We start from the raw sequence: 20575 nt of genomic DNA, 5'->3' as shown, positions 1-20575 counted from the left end.
GAGTTAGGATGGTAATTTAACAAATAACCCCAACACGGCCAAAGTTCATTGACCTTAAATGACCGTTGACCATGGTACCTGAAACTCGCACAGGATATTCAGTGGTACTTGATTAACATAATGTCCAAGTTTCATGAACTAGATCCATAAATTTTCAAAGTTATGAAGGTAATTCAACAAATACCCCCAACTTGACCAAAGTTCATTGACCCTAAATGACCTTTGACCTTGGTCATGTGACCTGAAACTCGAGCAGGATGTTCACTAATACTTGATTAACCTTATACTCAAGTTTCATGAACTAGGTCCATATACTTTCTAAGTTATGATGTCATTTCAAAAACTTAACCTTCGGTTAAGATCTTGAAAATAATTCTCCCAACATGGTCAAAGTTTATTGACCCTAAATGACCTTTGACCTTAGTCATGTGACCTGAAACTCAGGCAGGATGTTCAGTAAGTTTCATGAACTAGGTCCATACACTTTCTAAGTTATGATGTCATTTCAAAAACTTAACCTTAGGTTAAGATTTGATATTGACGCCGCCGCCGCCGCCGCCGTCGGAAAAGCGGCGCCTATAGTTTCGCTCTGCTATGCAGGCGAGACAAAAATTGAAGCTCGGTCTCAACATAGGAGAATCGGGGGGGGGGGGGGGGCAAATAGGCTTTGGTCCTTTAAAGGCGGCCCTAACAATGAGAAAAACAAAAATAAAAACGACGAAAGAGTTAATGAAAATACCGGGTGAAAATAATAACGGGAGGGGAAATATTGGAAATTAAAAAAAACTTTCAGATCACTTTTTAAAAACAAAACTACCACTTGCTCTTCGTAATCGCATCACATTCAATGGAATTAAACGGTGTTTGAAATATCCGTTTTCAAATTAATTCAAGTATTTCTGCTCGCGCTTCGATCTTTCACTATTTTTAATAGTAAAATATATCCTGAGGCCTCAATGTCTGTGGCAGAAAGAATCCCTAATGCACGCCTTTGATTGGATTAAAATGAAGTTGCATATGATTTTAAAGTTACTTTTGATTGCAGCTCTTTCTTCAACGATGCCCTTTTCATGATAGGCATAAGTAACCTTGGCGTACAGATGGGGGAAGGGGGCTTGGGGGCGCTTAATTGTCACCCAAAAAACATTACCCCCTAAAAAAGAGAAAAGGAAAGAGAGAAGAGTGAAATGTTATATTATTTTCTGAATACTAGGCCTATGTCAAAATCTATCACAATATAATGAAATTTCAAAAATTTTGCTCGCTTGCTTCACTCACTCGTAATTTTTGCGCGATATATACTCGCCCCTTGAAATTGTTGGCTCATTACGCCACTGATAAGTGGGCCTTAAAATCCTCCTTTATTTGTAAGTTCAGTATATCAAAAGTTTCAACCACAAATCCAATATACAAAAAAACATATATAAAAAGCAGAGTATCTGTGCATGTATGTTATGGAATTATGCCAACTTTAAAATTACTTCAGAAATTTGTTTGATGAAAATGAAATGGTGTCTTAAAAACACCCTTTTATATCACCATCATGGAACAGTTTGAACAAATAAATGTTCAATAGGGAAATTACAGTGCAAAAGAATAGCGCCATCTCATTAAGACTTATTTTCTTCAAATAATTGATTAAAAAATACAGGGGATTCCCAAAGCAATAACCACGCCCAATATTATGTGACGTCCTCTTATAGCACGCATGTACATGTCAATACTATTATCATCTGCGCATGAGCATTTGAATATACACTGCATATATTCGATAAATTTAAGTGAATAATTTGCTCGTATGAATATAATATATTATGTGGGATTATTCAATAGGCCCATATAGATATGTTATTTCATCGTAGATGTAAATAGGCAGCTTCAGCTAAAGACATGAACATTCTTGTTCATCAGAGGGCACTGAATGTAAATATATTTTTTTTGGTAGAGACATAATATAACAATTAGAAGGGAAAAAAATACTCATGATCAACGGGGTTCATGCAATATGATATGTACACGGTGAAAAGAGTCTTGCAAGCAATTATTCAGAAAACTACAAAATATTGAGAGTTGAAAATCGTTATCTGAAAATTAGGAAGTGCCAGAAACCTTATCAATCATCCTTTTCGCAATTTCATGATTGTGATCCTCTGTAATATATTATATGTGAATCCTTTTTTTAAATGTGACTAATAAGCAACGTTTGTGAAACATTTCAATGATCTTGGAATGGGTTCCTCACTAATAAGTAAAATGAAATGAAAAAAATAAAAATGGTCAGAATGATGCTTATAACAATTAACATAAAGTGAAATGATTAATTCACCATCGAAATAATTATATACAACCTCATTAATAGAGTTCTGTCACAGGCCTGTGATATATATGTTCCAGCATTCTTAGTGTAATAAACTTCAAATAGTTGGAGAATGAGACGGTGGGGCCGTATAAGGATGGCGGGGGGGGGGCACTCTGATGAAATGAAAAGTAATACGGGAGAGGGGATGGCCGTTGAGTGCAGAATTACTCACCAGATAAAAACACCAACAACAAAGCATGATACCGGTATACTGCGCGATATGCATGGTGTATATTCCGATTTAAGTATTTCCAGTCTATTGTATATTGGCAAAGATGACTCAATCAGAAAGATCAAATAAAAACGTTGTGCAATGCTGTGAAAAGCGACTAAGCTCAGTGGCAGGCTTTCTCGAACGTATGAAACAGACCCGAATAACATCAATATGAAGATGACTGACTGAAAGGGCCACCAAGATCGGTTGGGGATTCCCACAAACAATTCTAAACTAGCACGGTGCGACATCAGCTCACTGAAAATATAAGTGTATTTTTATTTGAACTCACAGACCTAAAAAGGCCTATATCTGTATACCTACCGTATAAATTTAGACAAGTTATAGCTAGCCGGATAGAGATTTGTTTTAAAACCAAAAGAATAGCAAATCAGAATTTACCAAGTTGTTATTTGTATACATATTGGAAAAAATGATTTATATATCATTCATAGTTCTAGGAATCCTCCAGTATCGTGGGATTTCCCAGATAATTATATTTCATCAGAAAAGACGGTTATACTCCATATGTTGAGAAGAGATGTTATAACATCGAACTATATACTTGTCGCTTGTGATGTAGGTTTAGTTGGTATAACGACCAGCGGTGCGCATTATGTCACCAGGAAGGCCCATGCATCTTGATTGATTTTGGTACTATAATCTTGGTACTTGGTAGGAATCCTTCAAAAGACGCCATAAAGGTGTTTAAACTGGAGGTGTGTCGTGTACGGTTTTAGGGCTTTTTGGAGTGCTGACTTAAAGGTTCCTAAGGATGGTTGGGATATAAGTGAGGAGGGGAGATGGTTCGAGTCTTTGACCATCACGTGTCAATCACTCCCCCCCCCCCCTCTCTCTCTCTCTCTCTTCCCCTCGATCTCTCTCGTTGTTTCGTTTTTCTTCGCAGGCCGGGGGGGGGGGGGTCACACTGCCTGCATCTCTCGAATTTGCCTTGCTCCTATCCTAACCTTCGTACCTACGACGTTACAATGGCCGTAAGCCAGATTCCATACGCAGTATCGCGTGCCCTCAACTCCGGCGCGTACCAACAAGCTTGGGGAATCCCCCAAATGAATAATAAATAACTGATATTCATGAACGTAGTCTTCATCTCAGTGGTCTTTTTGAGCCTCGGGAATCGTCGCCATTGTTGTCGCGTCATTGATTGTGGGGGGGGGGGGGGTGCTGTGAGTGAGAAAAGCGAGCTGCCAATCAGTCTTTGCATCCAGATTACCCGCTGAAATTTTTAATACACTGACCCGAAATGAGACATTTTGCAATGACTCATTGATTATACAAATCTCCCCAATAATCAAACAATGTAAGCGCAAATTGCAAGCTGAGGTAATTTGACCTGACATAGCACTTTTTGGTAGTTTGATGGGGTATATATGTTATGGGGCATTAAATTGATGTTTGTCCCTCTCATTTAATAATAATAATAGCAGGGCCCGCTGGTAGAACAGTTTTCGAAACTGAAGTGGCTACCCTGGGTAAATATACCTATATTATTATTATTTGAATAGCAGAGATTATACAAAAATCCATACCTCTACTTTTGCACTTTTTTTTCTTCCTCCCCTCTCATTTTTTTCTTCAGAAGAAATAGGGGTTGTCACCCTTACTCCCCTCCCCTGTGGGGCTGATAAGATATAAGGACACAAAGAGAGTGAGAGGGAGGGGAATTGTCAAGATAAGGGAAGAGAGAGAGTCTGAAAGGATAACTGTTCAACAGTTGTCTTTTCAGACTCTCTCTCTCTAGTATACACATTACAGAGAATGGGTGATATAGCCCGGGGGGGGGGCACTTCCATTGATGAGTGGATACCATGCGTGACCATGGAGTTTCGAAAAGCACACTACAATCATTTTCCGTGTTCTGAAAATGCATCCCTTGACAAGTATTCCCTGAATTGACCCCACAAACAGACATCTTAATTGTTACATCACGAACGTCGGCTTTACCTTAACTTTCATTGGTTTATATAGAACCACCCCACATACCTCGCTCAAATCGGACCCTAAACACGTCTGTTGGGGCAAAATGATATTTTGGTATTTTTATACCCTCGCAAATTGGACCATAAACACGTAATTTTCCTAGCGAAATATATACCCTTTTTTCATTATTTTTTTTGACACCCTTATTACGTTACGTACCCTATCTTGAAAAGCAGATACTTTTTACGTGTTTTTTTTTGGTCACGCATGGTATCCACTCGTCAATGGAAGTGGCCCCCCCCCCCCCCACGGGTGATATAGCCATATCATATACACAAGACAAACTGAGCCCCACATTTTCACAATGAAAATGACAATAATTTAACTGAATCGTCAATAAACATGATTTATTTCTTAGAAATCATATAAATGCTTTGTCTATAAATGACATAATTTCATATCACCAAGCAGTATTAACCAACATTCATCAGGATTACATTTGATATCAATAACCCACATTTCATAATGAGTAATCTATAAACTGAAATGTTATATCACCATTTTATAGTATCATAAAATTCTATTATTTACAGTATCCACATTTACTTAGTCAAACATTTTCTAAATCATATCTAATATCACCGAATCTGATCAATACTCCTGCACTATACAATGACCAATGTGTAAAACATATGTATGGGTGATTCAATACCGGACACACTAGAAAAATGTGTCTTGCATGTCTTCACTCCTCAACCAATGTGTACCAAGTCTCAAGAGCATTTGGGCAAACTGAGGAAGTAGTTTGAAGCACCTACCTGATCAACTGACCATACACTAATTCCTATATACCCCCTCAAACTCCATTTGAAGGCCGTTGTTTTATAATAATTAAGTTGTTTAATAATTCATTAACATATCGTAACAAGTGGAGCGCCTATGGCAGTCTTGCCAGAATTATGTGATTCAATATAGCAGCAGTACTGACTTTGAAACGGCTACAGAATAATTATTCACAAAAAAAAACATATGATAAAATACAAGTACTATGTTTATTGACCCTAAATGACATTTGACCTTGATCATGTGACCGAAGACTTATGCAAGACAATCAGTGATACTTGATAACCCTTATGTCCACATTTCATGAATTAGACGCATAAACTGTCAAAGTTATGATGGCAATTCAACAAATACCCCCAACACAGCCAAAGTTCATTGACCTTGGTCATGTGACCTCAAACTCACACAGGATGTTCACTGATGTTTGATTACTCTTATGTCCAAGTTTCATTAACTGGATCCATATCCTTTCAAAGTTATGACATTTCAAAAACTTAACCTTGGTCAAGAATTCGTTTTGATTCCCCAACATGATCTAAGTTCATTGACCCTGGTCATGTGCCCTGAAACTCACAAAAGATGTTCAGTGATACTTGATTACTCTCATGATGAAGTTTAAAAGTTCGCTGATAATTATTCAAACTCATTCCCAGTTTTGCATGTTTTCTAAGTTATTGCATTGAATAAGATGTATTTTCATGATAAAAACGATAATGTAAAACTAATTAGTACCACCATAACCAGTCGTTCAATGGATGATGTTTTGATATGCAACAAACAAAACAGAGTCTGACTGACCTCCGTGCTTTCGACTTTTGCGCTGATCAAAATTCCCTGATTTTTCCCTCATTTGAGGCATTTTCCCTGATTTGAGGTATTTTTCCCTGATTTGAGGTATTAAAAAAAAAAATCAAATTCCCTGATTTTTTCCTTGAATGGAAAAAATAATTTTCCCTGATCTCCCTGATGGGCTGGGAATCCCGATAAAAGTGCTTTTGTGAACATAATATATTTCAGTAACAAGAGTTCCTGTAGCTAAAAAAAAACTCACACAATTTTATACATTTTATTCTGGCTAGGACTTATACACCAAATTATATCATATATTACAAAAGAGAAAAGAAAATACAGGATAAGCAAATGAAGATAAAAATGTAAATATTAGAGTTTTTCAACTGAAGGTTAATGGACATTTAACAAAAGAATACTTATAATCATAGAATATATTGCACTGATCAAAATTCCCTGATTATTCCCTCATTTGAGGCATTTTCCCTGATTTGAGGTATTTTTCCCTGATTTGAGGTATTAAAAAAAAAATCAAATTCCCTGATTTTTTCCTTGAATGGAAAAAATAATTTTCCCTGATCTCCCTGATGGGCTGGGAATCCCGATAAAAGTGCTTTTGTGAACATAATATATTTCAGTAACAGGAGTTCCTGTAGCTAAAAAAAAAATCTCACACAATTTTATACATTTTATTCTGGCTAGGACTTATACACCAAATTATATCATATATTACAAAAGAGAAAAGAAAATACAGGATAAGCAAATGAAGATAAAAATGTAAATATTAGAGTTTTTCAACTGAAGGTTAACGGACATTTAACAAAAGAATACTTATAATCATAGAATATATTGCAAAGTAAACTTATTTCCATATTACACATAATGCATAAAAAGTTTGCATGAACTTCCCAAACATATTACAAGGATATAATTTTTAAAAATGAAATCCAGTTTCCCCTTTCCTTTGACATACTGTTGGCATGAAATAATATTTGATTTCTAAGATTTACTTATTTATTTTAGCTACACTTTCTTTTATCAAAAATAACAGCAACATAAAAAACAATATAAACACTAATCTACGGGTGTACACTATAAGTATAGGCTCTATTATGTGATTTCATTTGCATTCAAAGTGACCAAACAAGGAAAAAGCTTCTTAAAAGGGTGTTTAATTTTTCTCTTATGAATCATCCAAAGCCCCATTAATACTTGCAAGCATTATCGTTCCCACATAGTTTGCGCAGGGGTACAAACTTATTTCGTGCAGATGCAGGGATCACGCATGTTGAAAGGAATGGGAGGGGCGTGGCAGTGCATGAAATGGGTGCAAATTTGTCAACACATTGAAAACTTGGGCACGACAGAATAGGGTGACAGGAATTTTTGCTGAAAGCATCTTGGGACAATCCTCGAATGTTGTGTGAACTATGCGCAAGCAATGCAGAAACATGTCGCAACAATGCCGTGAATGTGTTGGGACAATGTATGCCCTCATACAGGCAAGTCGTGTCATAAAATGTTCCACACTGGCAATGTAGGGCAATGCGGGCACCACAACGCGTGCAAGTGTCAAATCATCAAATTCAAAATAATAAGTGATAAGTATTCATACCTCTTATGATATGATGACATAAAAATGAATATCAATGACATCAAATGAAGTATAAGTTCAGATCCTTCATCGGTCCTGTCAACTGATCTTTACCAACAAATTTTTTATTTATTTATTTTTTACTATTACTGGTACTGCAATTCGTCATCAGTTTAAGGAAAACCCCTAAAGTGGTCAAAATTGACCTGCAAAATATGTATTCTTTTCAATATTTGAACTAGAATCTCGAATGTATAATCCCACAAATTTTTTTTTGTTTTTGTTTTAATGAATAAGTATCATGTGCCAATTGATTCTAGCAGAAAATGAGGAAATGCTCAATAATAAACAGTAGACAGGTTGTATTTGCACTGACAATTTTCAGCATGCTGTAATTTCAGCAAGCGTCCGTGATTTCATAACTTTTCGCTTGCTTCAACAATGTAAGAATTTACTACAGGTCGGCTAAATAATCAGACTTCCAACACTTTTCAGAGCACGAAAAGAATCTCAATTTCTAATGTCTGATATTATTATTACCTAACATATAAGCAAATGTAAATATATTGTTTTATTAGTTTAAAAGTTCTCTGAATAAATACTGAAAAAATGCCACCAGTTTTTGTTTCTTGAAGAATGCATTTATGACTTTCCATCTGCTGACCCATACTAACCATATCTGAAACTGTTCATCAAATACAAAGAGAAAGAGAATCTACATATATGGCATGCTAGCAAAGAGATTTCTTTCTTGGCACAGAGAGGGGGGGGGGGGGGGAGGGGCAAGATGATACAATCCCACTGGAAGCTATTTGAAATATGACTACAATATTGTTAAAAATATATGATTTTTTTTTTATATTATAAAGATTTATATATAGAAAAAATAACAATCACTCAGCAAATTCTTGGCAAAGATTTATGTAAAATAGTACTGCAAAAAAAAATCTTATCCAAAAAATACAAACAGCCCATTATCATATATCACATCGCAAGCAATTTCATCACTTTCCTGTCGGTCTTGCCAAGAAAATATATCATCTCTCTGAATCTCAGCATCAAGCTGACGGTTAAAGGCTTTAGCTGTTTTCCTCTTATATAATTAGCTCAAGTTTAGAACATACACTGGTTTCCAACCCGCTTGGCAAGTTGTCCAAGGCCTTGCTTCTCGTGTAGATACTGAACTTTGCATCGGAAGTCATCGATGTTCACGTAACATCCCTGGATCGGAGGAAAGAAAATGTGGTGTGAGTAAAAACCCAAGATTTCTGATGAAAGGAAAGTTATCAATATATAATCCCTCATCTTTAGAAACTGAATCATCAAAAGAATACATGAAACACAAATATATATAATGTTTATTTCATTTGATAGAGGAGTGAATGGAAACTAAAATAATATATAGATGTAAGTATATGAATTAGAATGAATAATGAATACAAAATTGGGTTCATATTTCAAAGCAGTGGTAGATCTAGGTGGGAACCTGGGCTCTTGGGGCCACCCTCATCACAGACTCCTAAGATGGATGGCATGAAATCATAATAAAAAAAGAGAAGGGCAAGGTAATGGAGAAGGAGAAGGAAATGGGGAAAGAAGAGAAGGAAAAAAAGGAAAACAAGGAAGAGGGAAGGAGGAGAAGAAAGAATAGAAATAGAAGGAGAAAGAGGAGGAGGAGAGGAGGAGGAGAAGAAAGAAGAGAAATAGAAGGAGAAAGAGGAGGAGGAGGAGAGGAGGGAGGAACAATCTCTGGAGAAAATACTGAATTTAAAGTACAAAAGTAAAATAAATATCTTGGAGGGGCTGAGCAGCCTAAGAATAATACCCCATCATTGATATCCTGAAATTGACTGCTTTTTATTATAGACTGGTATTTTGAAATAGTCTAATCTATTGTTCGGGTTCATCTAGAGGTAAAGACCACGACCTATGGCAGCTGCAATGAGCTCAGCACATCATTCATCTCTTACAATATATCATGGGGCCAAGAAAACAAATGTAATAAAGAATTTCAGATAGGTAACTTATTTTCATGCATTTTCTTCATCATGACCAAACTTAGATAATTTACTCAATAATTTATTTGGAAGTTAAAGTTGAAGCCAGTGTGAAGAGAAATCATGCTTCTTGATCTAAGCTAGCTTCTGGTTGGGTGCTTATCTATTATGTTTATATATATATATATATATATATATATACATATATATAAAGACCTGTTTGATTGAGCCATTGATTTATTTTTGCTGATTTACTGTAATAGGTGCAACAGGAAAAGCATAAAGTTGCAAGTTGTAACACAAATGATCTTAAAAATACGTTTTCATTTCTAACACCTAACGCAAATGCCATTCATACACTTTTAAAGGACTTCAGATCATGAGATGTAGAAAGGTAAATATTATTCTATAGATCAATGCTCAATGGACAGGTGGGAGACTGCATGGTTTGCAAAGGGGTTTCCCCATGCCAAAGTTTATAATGAAAAGCAGTTTAACTCAAATAACAAAGAACATTTATACATCACATGTATCTCCCTTGTTAGGTGCAAAAGGCACCCCTATATTACCCCGGCTCAGCTAGTATACCTATTCTGGTGCTCACAGCTTTTGTAATATAACGGCTGTAAATTCCCAGTGTTCAATTATTGACAAAGATTTAAAATATTCTAGATAAATGTATAAATATCTATAGAAGTGGGTCTGTGGATGATGACATAATGATTGCGTAAAAAATCAAATCATTCCCATTTTTGAAAGTGGGTATTATACGACTAGAAAAATTGATGGAGGGCTTCAAAAGGAAAATTTTGAAATCACAAAAATCAAAACTTTATTGATCTTTGATGGACTTTCACCAAATCTTCACATACTTTTCTTGTCTTTTTCTGCTTTTTCAAAAAATAATTCGAAACCAGGGTGAATTTCCCCTTTAAAATGACCTGACATTGATGTGCAAAAAAAGCTAAGCCTCAAAAACCACAAAGCAAATTTTAAGTGTCAATTTCACAATAGCCCTTTCTTGTCGAGTGGCTTCTGATCATTCATGCAAAATGCAACAATATAAATGATTTTGCTATTTCACTGATGCTTTAGTCATGGGTATTTCTTTTTTTTTAATGAAAGAATGTTTAAAAGGCAAAGGCTCTTAATCTCATATCATTACCACTCACTACTACAGATTTATGGTTCCAATTTAGAGATTAATATAAAATAAAACTTATCAAGTTAAATTTCATTGCCAAAATAACAGCAATCATATTATACAAGTGGAATGCCTCTGGCGGTCTCACCTGCATCACGCAATTCAATATAGCAGCAGTGCTGATTTTGAAAACTACTATAAAACTAGAATTTTAATTCGTCATGAGGACGAATTAGGTGATCTGTCTCTGATTTCATGATCAGGAAGACAATCAGCATGTTTATTGACATCAATATGATCATCATATTGAAAACTGAACTTCTATTACAAAAAGAACGTGTTGAATACTCTTGAAAAGAAAGAAATTAGAAACTTTGGAAAATAGGTGTAAATGATACACATGGTACATGTACATGTTATATTAAAAGGATTTTTTTAACTATTTTATTGTGCAATGTTTTAACTTATATACCTTGTAATGGTCATGAAGGACCATTTGTGAAATGTTGAAAAGAAAAAAAAAAAAAAAAAAAAAATGTTCACCCCGAGGTTCCAACCCTCGACCATAGGATTGCAAGTCTCATGCCTTACCCATTGAGCTACACTATTTCCCATAGACTAATACACATAAGCACTATTTCCCATAGACTTTACACATAGCAAATTGAGAGGATCTCAAATCCAATTTTGCAAGTGAAATACGGGCATGATCCCGGCATCTGATCGGAAAATAGAGACCACACTTCCGATAGCTTACAATCTCAGCTATAACATACTCCAAGCTCAAAGAAAACCAACACAAAGAAATGGAGATATAGCTCGCGAAATAGAAGAATGTAAAATCCAGTTTTGAGAAAAAGTCATTTCCCATAGAGATTGCACACAAAATGAGCATGCCTCTATAACTTGCCATTTTTCAGGATGATCCATTCCTTTAAATGTGAATATAGCCATGACATTAGAAAGAGTATGTCCTCAGCTACAACATAAAGAAAAAATGAGCGAAAATTGACCAATATTTATTGAGTTAAGAGTCAAATTTGCATATTTATGATGACGTCATAAGTAGCAAAATGGGAATTTTGAGTTCCGACGCCATTTATATGACGTCATGATAAAATTTCGGGTCAAATGTGACATGAAATCATATCTCCCATCCATACTCTATTCGAATATGAAAAAAAAATTGGGGGTCAACGGACAATCTGAAGAGCTATAATGAGTTTTGTATAGGCATGTTTTTGCACATATATTGTCAATGGTTAGTGTGCGCGCGCGCGCGTGCTGTAAACTTTGATGGAGGCTAATTCCGTTATTACTTGTCGTAGAAGGTTGATCAAGGTATCAAATTGTTCAGAATTATATTATCGGTGCATTGATATGAAAAAAAATGGCGATCCTATGTTGCATAGTGCCGTTACGCGCGAGAACGTGCGCAATTTTTTGAAATGCTTAAAATGACCTGATTCGTACTCTACTTTGGTCAAAAAGTGATTTTGAGCATTTTAAAATTTTGACGCGCGCGTACGCGCACTTCGTGACCTTTACATGACCTTTGATGACATAGACAGTTGACCCTTGACCTGAAGTTAATGTGATGTAAATATTGTTAACTTTTGATAATTGATAATGAAGATATGATTGATAACATGATTTTACAAAATGGCGTCTAGATGACGTCATGATGACCTTTTGACCTTGAACTTGTTTTATACACATCACATGATAAGTCCTCATATCTGATGATATTTTGAAGATAATTGATGGTGTAGATTTGGAGATTCTGTGCTAACAAGAAAAGGGCGGAAAATAAAAATAAATAAGAAATAATAAATAAATAAAAAAGAAAATTCGTACGAAATCAAGAGTTGATCTGTCGATTGACAGATCACCTAATAATTATTCACAAAAAACACCATTCATATGATACAATACTACGTTCATTGACATTTGACCTTGATCATCAGATCATGTGACCTAAAACTTGTCAGTGATACTTGATTACCCCTATATCCACATTTCATACACTATATCTTTAAACTTTGAAAGTTATGACAGCAATCTAATAATTACCTCTAAAATGGCCGAAGTTCAATGACCTTAAATGACCTTTGACTTCGGTCATGTGACCTGAAACTCGCATGAGATGTTCAGTGATACTTGATGAATCTTATGTCCAAGTTTTATGAACTAGACAAATGTACTTACAGAGTTATGATGGTAATTCAACAAATACCCCCAACACGGCCAAAGTTCATTGACCTTTGACCTTGGTCATGTGACCTGAAACTCGCACAAGATGTTAAGTGATACTTGGTTCCTCTTATGTCTACGTTGTATGTACTAGACCAATACACTTACAGAGATATGATGGTAATTCAACAATTACCCCCAACATGGCCAAAGTTCGTTGACCTTAAATAACCTTTGACCTTGGTCATGTGACCTGAAACTCGGACGGGATGTTAAAAGATACTTGATTATTCTTATGTTTAAGTTTCATGAATCCGATCCATAAACTTTCAAAGTTATGATGGTAATTCAACAAATACCCCCATTATGGTCAAAGTTCATTGACCTCTGACCTTGGTCATGTGACCTGAAATGCGCACAGGATGTTCAGTGATACTTGATTACTCTTATGTCCCAGTTTTATGAACTAGACCAAAAAACTTTCAAAGTTATGATGGTAATTCAACAAATACCCCAAATTTGGCCAAAGTTCATTGGCCCTAAATGACCTTTGACCTTAATCATGTGACCTGAAACTTGCACAGGATGTTCAGTGATACTTAATTACTCTTATGTCTAAGTTTCATGAATCAGATCCATAAACTTTCAAAGTTATGATGGTAATTCAACAGATACCCCCAATTTGGCCAAAGTTCATTGACCCTAAATGACCTTTGACCTTGGTCATGTGACCTAAAACTCAGGCAGGATGTTCAGTAATACTTGATTAACCTTATGGCCAAGTTTCATTAACTAGGTCCATATACTTTCTAAGTTATGCTGTCATTTCAAAAACTTAACCTTCGGTTTAAGATTTGGTGTTGACGCCGCCGCTGTCGGAAAAGCGGCGCCTATAGTCTCACTCTGCTATGCAGGTGAGACAAAAATGATGACTTTGATGAATAAAAATATACAAAATTTACCATCCCAATACGATAAAAAAGGCACTTTTTATTTACTGAAAGATGTCATAAAAGATACCGGTAAGTGGCGATTTCCCAAAATAAACTGCTACCTATATAAAGTACATTATGATTTGAAAGTTGTGTAATGATACTCAACTTGATAGAGTTTGCTGTACTTGGGTTACTCATGAACCCCATCTTTAAAGATTCATTTTTTTCATGTCCCTTACCCGTAAGTGTCGAACTCCACCATTTTGCTGAAACTGTGTTCTTCCATGGAGGATTCTTCTGTTGTTGAATATAACACAGTCACCTTCCTGTAACCTATATGACACCTGCAATCCAATTACAAAACCAATAAAACCTGTCTTCTTCTTTTTTTGCTTTATACAGCAAATAAAGAAAAACATGATAAACTACAATTATTTTAAAGATTTGTCTTTAAAGGTCAAGCCCACCCCAGAAAATTTTTAATTTGAATAAATAGAGAAAAATTAAACTAGCATGATGCTGAAAATAAGAAAGTTATGACATTTTCAAGTTTTGCTTATTTTTCACAAAACAGTGATATGCACAATTCAGTGACAAGCAAATGAGACAGTTGATGATGTCCTTCACTCACTATTTCTTTTGTTTTTTAATTTTATTGTTTTTTATACAATATTTCATTTCTAACATATTTGACAATAAGGACCAACTTGACTGAACCATATAGTATTAAACAATTGTAATTTCACATGTTCATGGAGGTATTGATCATTGTTTCACTTGACAATGAGGAGAAAATTAGAATATTTCATATTTCTTATAATACAAAACAAAAGAAATAGTGAGTGGATGGTGTCATTAGTCTCATTTGCATACCGACCAGGATGTGCATATAACTGTTTTGTGAAATTAATCAAAATTTTAAACTGTCATAACTTTCTTATTTTACATCTGAATTTGATGAAATTTTTAGCGTTATGCTTGCTGGATTTTTCACTTTTTATTCAAATCAACTTTTTGTTGGGGTGGACTTGTCTTTTAATTGCAGAGACAAAGCGTGCATCATACCTACCCAAATCATGAAGACTGGAGTAGTTTCATAGTTCACAAAAGTAAAACTAAAGCGGTTTTTCAAAATAAAATAATAACTTATGTAAGCTCTGATAAGCAATCCTAACATTATCAAATTATGAAAATGAAAATGATTTAACCATTTAAACATCAAAACATATGATTTAACAAATTATGTATGCATGTACAAAAGTGGAGATAGAATTTTGTAATATTGACAAGGGTCTAAAACTCAAGAATATGTATCTGCTCATGGATGGCCTGAAGTGACAGATTTCTTGTTGATTCAATCATTCTATACAGTGCGTCCCAGAAAAAACGAAACCGAGATTTAGCGATGATTTATCATAACTTAATCATAAATAAAATAGACAAATGACCTACCAATGTAAAGCTTAGAATCTCTTCTTTCATCTGATATTACTTAGATAATTCCTCATTCACGCATGAGTGAGCAAAAACAATTTGAAGAAAGGATACCAAAAACTCATTTGGCGGGGTGTATCTGAATTTCAAAGAGAAAATCACATGACTGAAAAGTTCAATATCTGCTCTTTTATTTGATACCTTAATCACAGAAAATGGTCAAGAAGTAAAAAAGTTATGATCCCTCGAAACAATGCTTGTATTTCCATAATTTCATTAAATAAACGTGTTTTCACTGGCTTCCCACAGAAGCTATCGCACGGTAACAAAAGACTTAATGCATGGCTGATCGTCAACAAAACGGAATGTCGAGAGAGTTTGAACGCTAGCCTGTAAAACCTCTTCATTTTATGAAATTATTGAAATTCAAGCCTTATTTCAAATAACCAGATATGTTATTTCTTGACCACTTTCTGTAATTGAGGTATCAAATTAAAGAGCAGATATTGAACTTTTTAGTCATGTGGTTTTCTTTTTAAAACCCAGATACGGCCCGCCAAATGAGTTTTTGGTATCCTTTCTTCAAATTGTTTTTGCTCACTCATGCGTGAATGAGGAATTATCTAAGTAATACCAGATGAAAGAGGAGATTCTAAGCTTTAAAATGGTAGGTCATTTGTCTATTGTATTTGTGATTAAGTTATGATAAATCATCGATAAATCTCGGTTTCGTTTTTTGTGGGACGCACTGTATATTGTTTTCAAAGGAATTTTTAAACAAATTTGTACCAAACTCTTTAAAGGTTTTGTGCATAGCAGTATTGATAAGTTTCATTCCCCTTAATTTGTAATGTTAATTTTGACTTTGATGATTGATTACATAATATTAGATTTTTCAATAATTCAAGCCCCCCTTGCATGTCAGAGTCTACAAACAATTTGGTGGTCATTATGAAAAAAAAATATGGTTGGAGATGTCACATTACGTCAAACCCCCGTTTGGAGAAAGACCGCAGTTCAGATTGCAAACTGCGGTGTAATACCCCATTTTCCATTTGGATCTCCCAAAAATCATTTCCAAGCCCTTATCAACCGCGCTTGGCCAGGTAATCCAGGGGTAATCCCCGCTGTCTCAATTTCACCTCCACAGGCCAGTATATGAGCGTTGAGCAAAGGACGAAAAGATAAACAACAGCTGTGCTATTACGTAAGACTTCTCTGCCTGTAGTAGGACCTTCGGAATGAAATTATTGTATTCGATATTTAATCACGTTTTCAAAGGCATATTGTATTCAGTAATCCAATGTTAGTCCATTTTCAATTTCGAACGAAGAAAATCGACCTCGAAATAAGGAAAGTAAGCGAATAAAAATGACGGCATGTTTTGCAGGGACCGCGCTCAGCGCTGCGCATGCATCCCATCGTGTGTGGCCCCCTGCTGTGACTGTATATGCCGGGCTGTTGTGTTATCTTCGGACCGACGTCAAGAAACAGGTGTTTTGATACTTAAATTGCTTGCTTGGGGCAGTTAGGGTTTGTCGTACTTGGAGGAGAGAATTGATGAGAAGGGAAACTGGGGTATAGTGTTCTCAAATGGAAGTTTTTCGTCATGATAAATATGCAGTCAGGTTGTTGACCCTGAACTTGGCAAAGATGAATTCATGAAATGCAAGTAGTAGCTAACTACCTCCGATTTAGGCCCCTGGGATAGTTTTGTGAAATTACAAAAATATATCAATTCTATTTTACTCATCTATTCCACTCAACAAATTGTAGTTTGGTCAAATATATATCACTGGTTATTTAGCTCTAAACTTTAGCTTTGGCTTTGATGTGAGTGCATATGTATGTATCAAGGTCATGCCAAACAATCCAAATCATGTTTGGGTAACAAGACGTATGCATAGAGTAGACTTCTGAAATGAGGGTTTATAATACCAAACACTAATAAATATATCCTTACCAACGACATTCTCATCTTTTACATTAATATTATGAAAACTGAATGAGGAAACCCAAATTTATTGATTCTGCTCTTCTGCAATAATTATATAATCTCCTTTCACAGGAAAAGGGATAATATCCCAGGTAAACAAAGATACCTGTCTGTACAGACACATGGGTATTCCCCCTTCTATTCATACCAAGCCACTGTTCTCATTACAGTCCTAAACTAGTTTAGTGAATAGTGGAAACTAGTTTAACATGTAATGGGAATGCTTGGAGCAGTCTTGGAGGCGATCTTCCAAACAAGTTTGGAAAACCATCTGGTGATGTGGTTTTCAAGACTGCTTTCCTCATTAAAGGAGAATGAAACTCTTGGAGCAAGTTAGCTTTTGTGAAAGCAGAAAAATCAAAGAATAAGATCAACAAAAGTTTTGAGTAAAATAGGACTAGCAATAGAAGAGTTATGAGCATTTGAATGTCGAGATCACTAATGCTATGGAGATCCTCCTTTTGGCAATGCGACCAAGATCTATGATGTCACAGATGAACAACTCTCCCCTTTTGGACACTGAAAATATACCCCAAAACATCTCTTTTTGCTCATTCTAATCATATGACAAAATGATTCATCAATGATATAATGTTGTGAAACCTCTGTACTTGTCCTCTCATAAAGAGAACACCTCACCTTGTGATAGACTCTATAAAAGTGTGAATATAAGTGAAATAAGTACTAAAGTAATGAGGGAGTTGTACGTGTGTGACATCACAGATCTTGGTCGCATTGCCAATGGGAGGATCTACATGGCATTAGTGATCTCAATATTCAAATGCTCATAACTTTCTTATTATTCATTCAATCTTCCTCAAATTTTCAACAATATGTTTCTTAGATTTTTCTCTTTGATATGGATTCAGCTGGTTTCAAGGATTTCATTCTCCTTTAATCTAGTTTATGCGTAGGTGAGGACACAACTGTTCTGTTGTGCGCGCTACTCTACACACTAAGCCTACACTGTGGTTTCCAATTTTGCCTGAAACATGTAACCCACTTAGAGTGTTCCCATAGCAACAAGAACGCTTAACGTGAAGTGGTTCTGAAAATCAGTTCAGGAAATGGTGATGAGAAGGCTAGCAAAGCAATCTTCTTACCTGGTTTCCTAAACTGGTTTAAGGGAAACCAGTTCAAGAAAGTATACTGAAAATGGGTACAAATCTATTTCCTTTTGATAACTATGAGTGTGTATGGTATCAATGAAGAGATACAATTATTGACCCTGTTTATTCACTGATATAGACACAAACATTAACCTTCACTCAATAAAATAACTTTAACATTCAAAGTCGATTTCTGAAAAATCTTTTCTTACATATCTTGATATGAGTCAAATAAAAGGCTTTCCAAAATTAAAAACTAATGATCATCTGACACATTAAAATATGCGTACTGCACATATGCATTTCAACACCAGTGTGTATACCAAGTCTTGTCAACAATGGGTGAAAACTGAGGAAGTAGTTTGCTCTGCAAATTTTTAACTTGATTTACTGCCATTATTTGTCATGGCAACAGAGAACCCAGCATATTTGATAAAACGGGTCTTGCATAACCTAATTCTGTTTTAGAAGAAGCACACTCTGACAATCTCCATTGTATAATGAGGACACAAAAATAGCACAGGCAAACTTACCACTTTATCTGAAGTCTCTAATTGAGTACTAAATTCTCGATATGCCTCATAGTATGGCTCTACATCTTCCTGTAAGTTATAAAAGAAATCTTCACAGGAATTTGCAGATTGTGCACAGAATCTGAGTTGTCTTTGCATGTAATTTGCAAATCTATGGTCAATGAATTATATGGCATAGATCTACAATTAAGCTCTATAATCATGTACAAAGTCGAAGAAATATGTGAGGAGAAAAATTAAGTATTTTGAAAAGATTTGATTTAAATATTCATCCTAATAGCCTGTGAATATGAAATTATCAATACCCAGTGTAGAGGCAAAACGTAAGCCATGAGTGTTGGTCATTGACGATATATGTGCCATTAAAGACTTCTGTCAATGAGACAAACATCATAACATCATTATTGGTCTGATGTAAATTCATTTTCTTGAAGTTAACCTTTTGGGTGTTTTCAGAATTAAATTTTGCTATGTTTGTTAAAATACTTAAATTTAACAATTTTGAAATATGAACAGCCTATCATATAGCAATAGATGTAGGCTTTCATTATAAAAATGACAGCGGATCTATGACAGCCTACTTATTTGAAACAAATTACAACATATAAAGGTGTTAAAAGAAATATACTCTGAAAGTGCACTTAGTGGCTCAATACATAATCACATCTAAAGCAATGGGGCAGAAACACTGCAAATAATGAATGCTAAATCCTTTCCAACACATGATTAAATTTAGATAAAGTACAAGATCAATATTCCATGAGTAGTGGAAGACTGTTCACGCACAGGAAAGACTCATGTAGGTTGAATGAACAGAGATAATATAACATAAGCTTGATTTTGTGTCAACCAAAAGCAATGTAAACTTAAAAATGTTGGTGGAAATAACAACGATAATCCTAATACAATGGTTACAAAGGCAAAATCCTTACAATATTATATGAAAGATTATATAGGCTTGTTTTATCATTTTATGCATGGCAATAAGAGTGCAGATCCTTATTATTATATTCTAAAATATATTTTTCCATGATTATATGTTTTCTCCAGACCAGTGATTATACCATAAGACTTTATGTCTACAACAGAATAAAAAAAAAAGTTACAAACTCATATTCCCCCATCTTAATTCAAAATGTCAGTTTCATTTACCTCGGGTACAAAGAGGGGTCCTTCAAATGGCGGGGACCATGTAACAGCAGTTATCTGTAAATGTAATGACACAAAATAAAAAACTTTAAGTGATTTGAGCTTTCTTCGTAATGTTCATGCAACATTAATATAGCGCTAAATAAAATGTTTTTAAGCGCTGCATACTAGTACCCTGGTTACCCTGATCAGGTGCTGGGGCATTCAAGGAATTTCTTTCTACTGGGTACCCAATTACTAAACCTGGGTGCAGAGTGGCAAATATAGATAGACATCTTGCCAAAGGACGCGGGTGTCATGGTGAGATTTGTACCCCAGACCTTGTGTTTCAAAGTCTGGAGACTT

At 35.2% G+C, this 20575-nt stretch overlaps 1 long non-coding RNA gene across 1 annotated transcript; it reads right to left on the bottom strand.

Annotated features, from left to right (window-relative positions):
• Nucleotides 1–4894: 4894 nt before the first annotated feature.
• Nucleotides 4895–20291, bottom strand: LOC129264530 (uncharacterized). Its single transcript, XR_008584864.2, has 4 exons — nt 20234–20291; nt 19082–19150; nt 14249–14353; nt 4895–8961 (listed from the first exon to the last, which is right to left on the bottom strand). It is a non-coding gene; the product is annotated as an uncharacterized LOC129264530 (long non-coding RNA).
• Nucleotides 20292–20575: the final 284 nt, after the last annotated feature.

Source organism: Lytechinus pictus, chromosome 7 (assembly GCF_037042905.1).
Source record: "Lytechinus pictus isolate F3 Inbred chromosome 7, Lp3.0, whole genome shotgun sequence".
In the NCBI taxonomy this organism is placed as follows: Eukaryota; Metazoa; Echinodermata; class Echinoidea; order Temnopleuroida; family Toxopneustidae; genus Lytechinus; species Lytechinus pictus.
Note: the sequence above shows the minus strand (reverse complement) of the source record. Positions and strands in the feature narration are given on the sequence as shown.